Here is a 6,262-nt window from a genome sequence, read left to right on the forward strand (position 1 = left end):
AGTGGCTGTTTGTTTACAATTGGAAGGTAGCATTTTTTAAAATTATATATTAACAAATGCATCCAGTTCTTAGGCTTAGCCCATTTCTATCTGACATCTAATCAGATGGAAATATGGTACCAGTAGTTTAATCTTCAGGGATTAGTAAAGTAATAAGCATCAATGGCTTAACCCAAAACACAGAATGGCCTATTGATGTTACCTAGACAGGTAACAAAATGTCTATAAGCAAACAATTATACTCAGAGAATGCCAAGGACTCCACAATTCAACCTTGAAAATATGCATATATTTTCTTCTCCTGAAACCATCCATTATTCAGCATTTCATTATCAAATGAATTATTCTATGGAACAATATTGTTTCCAAAGAAGTCAACCTGAATTGAAAATAATTCTTCCAAAAAGGAAGGAAGGGGAGAAGAAAACAACAAGAGAGAAAATATTTGTGGGATATCATGTTCCTTCATTTTATTGAAAATACGGTACACATAGAGCTAGCCTCAAGAATAGGGAAGGAATGAGAAAGACATTAAGGGAGAATATACAAATGAAGTTACAGATAAGATCGAAAAAGAAGAATGCACACAATGAAATTCAAAATAACTCTGTTTTGATTTAATTTAATATCAGCTGGTAAAGATAGAAGGTTGGGAGACCTTTAAGACTGATTGCAGGCTTGGGAGCAATTTCACGAATGGTTTTCATTGTTGTTAGGATAGATAGAACAAGAGATTCTTGAAAGTTCTTTTCCCTATTCCAGCTTATACCAAATATCTAAAAGCTTTAAACATGATAGTTTGCTGTTAAGTTTTGAGACAAGTGTCCCAATTAAATTAGTCTTTTCTGCATTTTCCCTAATTCCTCTAAATTTTTCCACTGTTCCAATCCACTGTTCCAATTATCAACCATGTCTAATCTAGGTTCAATGCTATCCTTTTAAACTTTTCCAATATCAAGCTTGTTTTACATAGCAATATCACATGCGGTATTTCCCACTTAATTTTCAAAGCTATGTTTTCAGTAGGGATGCCAGAATCTCTTTTCATCTCCCTTACTTTTAACAATATCTTCTATTCTTCTTAGAAAATGTATGACCCACCCTTCTTGCATGGACAAATAATTACTAGGGTAGGGGAAACTCATCTTTCTACTAACTCCTGTTAATCAGCAGAATATCCAACTTTTTCAATCCATCACTCATTCTAACTCTAAACAGCCTAAAGAAATCATACTAATATACCGAAGATTAAGTTTAATGAAGTAATCTAAAGCACATAATACTTAATAACATTTTAATATGGCATCATTCAAAGTTTGGATTGTTTGAATTCTTTTTATAGGATTTCACCTACATACACAGTCATGTACAAAATATAGCATTTCAGCATTATGCTGTTTAATATTGCAAGCCAACATACAGATAGGTAGCCTCTCTTCTAAGAAATTATCCAAAATTAACTTGTAGGTGTATAATATGTATACAATGTAATATAAAATTGTTAATATTCTCTGAAACTGATCATTAATGATTAACCCTTCAAAATCACTTAATAACAGTAAAGGCATATAATAAAAAAGCATATTTAATCACCATAACAATGATTCTGATTCTGCCAACCATCAGCCTCTTATTTTTTGACAATGAGTCAAAGTCATCTTGCAGATGTGAACAGTGTTTTAAAATAAATTAGAACAGGAATAATTACTAAAGATTTGTGGAAATATTTCAACAAGCAGAAGAATAAAGGCATTAATAAAATGTGAGTTAGAAAAATCTGCAGAAATAAAATTTATAATCGTGAACAAATGAATATTTAATCAGTGTACAATGTAACCAACAGTTTCTTTCTGGGTGTGCCTTATTGTTGCATTTCTTTTTCTTTCCTTCTTTACATTCTGTTCACTGCTGGGTTTGGCTACGTTTTTGTTTTGACATAAATTCTATTTCTGTAGATAAATGCATTGTGACTTTCTTTATAATTCTGTCATTGTATTTTTACATATTCAACTGTGATGTGGAGTTAAGAATTCAGCATTTCACTATTTGCTGAAACTGTCCTGTGACTTTAAGTCTTTTCTTGTAATTGACTTAATTATTATGCCACTGCTTCTGGATTCTTGTAAATCTGTGCTGAATGCAAAGTCCAAAACACAAAATCATACTTGACTTCCTTACATAAACTAATAACTAATTACTAATAACTAATTAGTTATTAGTTTACAATAACTAGTAATGACCACATGGAAATAATTTTTTTAAGGCAGTGTTGGATCAACTACACAGTCCAACTGTGAGAATTGGCTGGGTATTGATTTAGCATCAACTTTAAATTGTGTAACAGTGGATTAGTTCTCAGAGCACGCTTTATAAATGGAAAAACAGATACTACACTTTTTTGTTAGTCATTAAAGGATCCATTGTTTTCATTCCTCAACCTTCTATTAAATAATTTCACAACTGACTATAATTATCATCTCTAAAGGGCCTAACAACTATCAAGGTTCCATCTATTCTAGATAAACAATGGTGGAATTTTGACTCCAGATACTGGCTACTACTGATCATGTGTTTACCAATACCCATTTTCAAAAGAAATAAATTGTCAATCCTATTGGCAAAGTAATACGTCTATGATTAGTTCAATCCCCTGCTTAGTAAGGAACCCCACACCCCTTCAGACAAATGGTTATCCAATCTCTTCTTTTTTTTAGAATATTTTTTTATTTATAAAACACATTAAAAAAGGACAAAACGTACATAGCACCTAAAGATGGAAGATATATCTTCTATTATATACACTCAGAAACCCTTAATTATTGCATCAATATTTGCCTTAAAGCTCTAATATCCATAAATTATCTATATACTGTACATACATTTTACATCTCCATCTTGTCCATCCCAATTCTCCATCAAGTGATCATTATAATCATCTGCATGAAATACATACCTGCACTACCCTCATCTCCTCACTAGCTAGGCAGGAACTTGGAATTGGACCCAGTGATGGGATTTCCATGCCAAATTCCCATGCTCTAGAGCAGGGGTGTCAAATTTGATTTCATTGAGGGTTGCATCAGGATTTTTGTTGACCTCGAGGGAGGAGGGCAGGCATGTGATAATGGCTAAATGGCCTGGGCCCCATGAATTGTACATATTTCATGGCCATACTTTATGAATGGTGCATATGTATAAGATTTGACTGCTTTTTTATATAAATGGATTTTATCACAGGATTAGTTTTAGAGATTATATTCAACTTCTTTGTATTGCTTGTATGGCATAGAAATCAATCAATCAATCAATCAAACAAAAAAACAAATAAAAAAATAAAAAAAGCCAAGTGACATCACCACCAGTTTACTAACGTTTCTAAAGAACTGGTTAGAGCTGGTAAGAACCCATCTCTGGCATAGCCTAGTATTCCATCTTATCAGTATAAATCCATTCCAGAACCATACATTGAATTGAATTTCCTATTCAGCCTTTATGTTAATATTCTAGATTCATGGAGCTACCCTTTGTAAAACCAGATTGGCAAATGTCACAAATACTATGTTTAACAATTATAGTTCTTGCTGTTTTATCATAAAGATAGAAAACTTCAGTGGATTTGGAAAAATAACCAATTGCAAAATGAAAATAAACCAAATGATGAAAAAAAAAATTATGCCAAATATTTCCTCTGGGAATGCAAGAAGATCTTATGATTTAATAGACGTTTTTCCCCTTTTTGTTATTTCTAGAGGCATTCTGAGCACATACAAAACAATTACCAACCATCCTTTTTGTTTCAGCAAACTTGGCAGGCCAATGCATTTTACTTCTTTTGCCCTAGCTATAATTCTATGAATATCTTAATGAGACTCATGAAACTGAGAAAGAAATAACTACTTTATCCTCTGGAAAGGGAATCCATCCTGACAATATAACAAATCTTTTAGAGACCAAAGAGATTTTGCGACAAAAGAAATATATGTAGCCATTCATTTTCTTACAAGTGTCATTAACAAATAGCAGTCCATTTCCAAAACTGCATATATGGTAGCTTTTTCACTTGGATCTGTAGATAATGTTCTAAATGCATATACAGCAAAGATCCCCAACCCTGCAGTCTGTGAACCAGCACTGGGCCATAGGCATGCTAGAAACTGGACCGAGCAAATAAGGTGAAGGCCCTATACATGGAATGTAAGCTGCACATGAAACCAACCCCTTCTAGTCTATGAAAAAATCTCTCTTCACAGAACTGGTGCCTGGTGCCCAAAAGGTTGGAGACCACTGCACATACAGGTAGTCCTTGACTTACAACCCCAACTAACCCCAAATTTTCTGTTGCTAAGCGAGACAGCTTTTAAATGAGTTTTGACCCATTTTATAGCCATTCTTGCCATAGTTGTTAAATGAATTGCTGCAGTTGGTAAGTTAAAAACACAGTGAATCTGGCTTCCCCATTGACTTTGCTTGTCAGAAAGCTCACAAAGCCCTCCTAACCCTGGAACATGGTAACCATGATAAATATAAACCAGTTGTCACATATCCAACCTTTGCTCAAGTGACCATGGGAATACTGCAACGGGTGTGAAAAACATAAGTCACTTTTTTCAGTGTTGTTGTAACTTCAAGCAGTCACTGTGGCTGACTGATATAGCATAATGTTAGGATAGGATTGATATCTGTATTTCTAGCATAAATGCCTTATACACTTTTATTCCATTAGCCAGGACAGGACTGTACGTAAAAATCACATAAGATAAGTCTGAACTTCTGGTGAAATCTGCTTAAGGAAACTGGCCATAAAAACAATTCAGAACTCTCATCGGATAACAAGAATGTGTCAACAGGAAAAGAACTGTGTGATCAAAAGACGCAATTTACATTGCCTGGGGTAAACAGGACGAAGGCTGTGATAAAAGACCTTGCTTTGTGGTAAACAGGAGATAGCTGTGTTAAACAACAAAAGGTCCCAGGAAATTGGCCATGAGAGACATTTGCTTGGTAGAAACTAGTTACGTGCCATATGGATATGGGAAGGACTCGAAAGTTGTGTCATATCTTAGAGTTACATTATTGGATGTTTGTATATCACTTGACATGTATATTTGCATATTCCCCCAATAAAAGGAGGTGCACTGCTCAATACTGTGTCATTTCACCCAGAGAGAGATGTGTCCAAGTCTTCTTAATAGGATTCGCGTTCGTGAGTGACCCTCCCATGGCTGGGGTTGCTCTAAGTCCCTCTGAAGACATTGTTCCCCTCAGGGACTTTGCAGCACCCTCAAGTCATTAAACCAATATTTATAAGTTAAGCACTATTTATATTACTATCTTTACTCTTTGCATGCATCATAATGAAGGAGGATCTAAAGAATATGCCATTTTATCTAGCATATACACTATTCTAGGACAGAGGGATGCTGCATCTTTTAATAAGGGTTAGCTTATGTGTAATGTGTAACACTGACATTTCCAAGAAGAATTCATTTTATACATCTTTTCTGTGCTGATAGTCTGTACGATGTTCTTATTTCAGCTGAAAAGTACTGTTTACTCTTGAAGCAAACATTTTGTTTTCCCCAAACACCACTTATCCTAGATGCTTGCCAAAGGCAAAGATATTACTTGTTCTTTCCTATATTTTCTCATAGATCCTGGTTATCATCAATATTGGGAAGACATCATTTAAGGTTCAATGCATGGGATATCAAACTATTCAGGTAAGTGTGTCTGTGTACAGGTATTTGTGGGCTATTTTGTATGTGTGAGTACTGAGAAAGAGGATGTTCTGTAACTGAACTTCCTTGATTAACTGAGCAGCTTATATTTTAAGAAAAAACAATGTCAGAGTCAGGTGGTATTGGATTCTTAGTGATCTCTCAGTGCCTTCCCAGATTTCTTTTTTCTTGACATTTGGTCATTCTCTGCCCAGCTGCCCAAAGGAAAAGGGGGAAAGAAAATGCAGTTTAAAAGAATTGGCTTGCAGCATAAGCTGCTCAGAGGCATTCACCTTCTGCACCAATCAAAGGGGATGAACATAGCAGTAACATAATGTCATATGGAAGTACAGTACAGCAGAGCTAGTGATTCCTGATAGTTAGCAATAGGCCCTTTATTAAAGAATTGAGCTTGACAAGTACTTTAAAGAAGCCAACCACAATGCTGATCCTGCAGAGTTAATTCTGTTAACTACTATGGTTCATCACAGTTCCAAGCTACAAATCAAGCAATTAATGTATAAATAAGAATATGTGCATATCAA

The 6,262-nt window shown here is 34.7% G+C and overlaps 1 long non-coding RNA gene across 1 annotated transcript in view; it reads left to right on the forward strand.

The window, feature by feature from the left end:
• The window catches only part of LOC139168416 (uncharacterized), a 214,343-nt gene extending 208,621 nt beyond the window's left edge, over positions 1 to 5,722 (forward strand). The window contains exon 4 of the long non-coding RNA XR_011559289.1: positions 5,652 to 5,722. This is a non-coding gene — a long non-coding RNA (uncharacterized lncRNA). The remainder of the gene's footprint in view (positions 1 to 5,651) is intronic.
• Positions 5,723 to 6,262: the final 540 nt, after the last annotated feature.

The sequence above is a fragment of the Erythrolamprus reginae genome, chromosome 5, assembly GCF_031021105.1.
Source record: "Erythrolamprus reginae isolate rEryReg1 chromosome 5, rEryReg1.hap1, whole genome shotgun sequence".
In the NCBI taxonomy this organism is placed as follows: domain Eukaryota; kingdom Metazoa; phylum Chordata; class Lepidosauria; order Squamata; family Dipsadidae; genus Erythrolamprus; species Erythrolamprus reginae.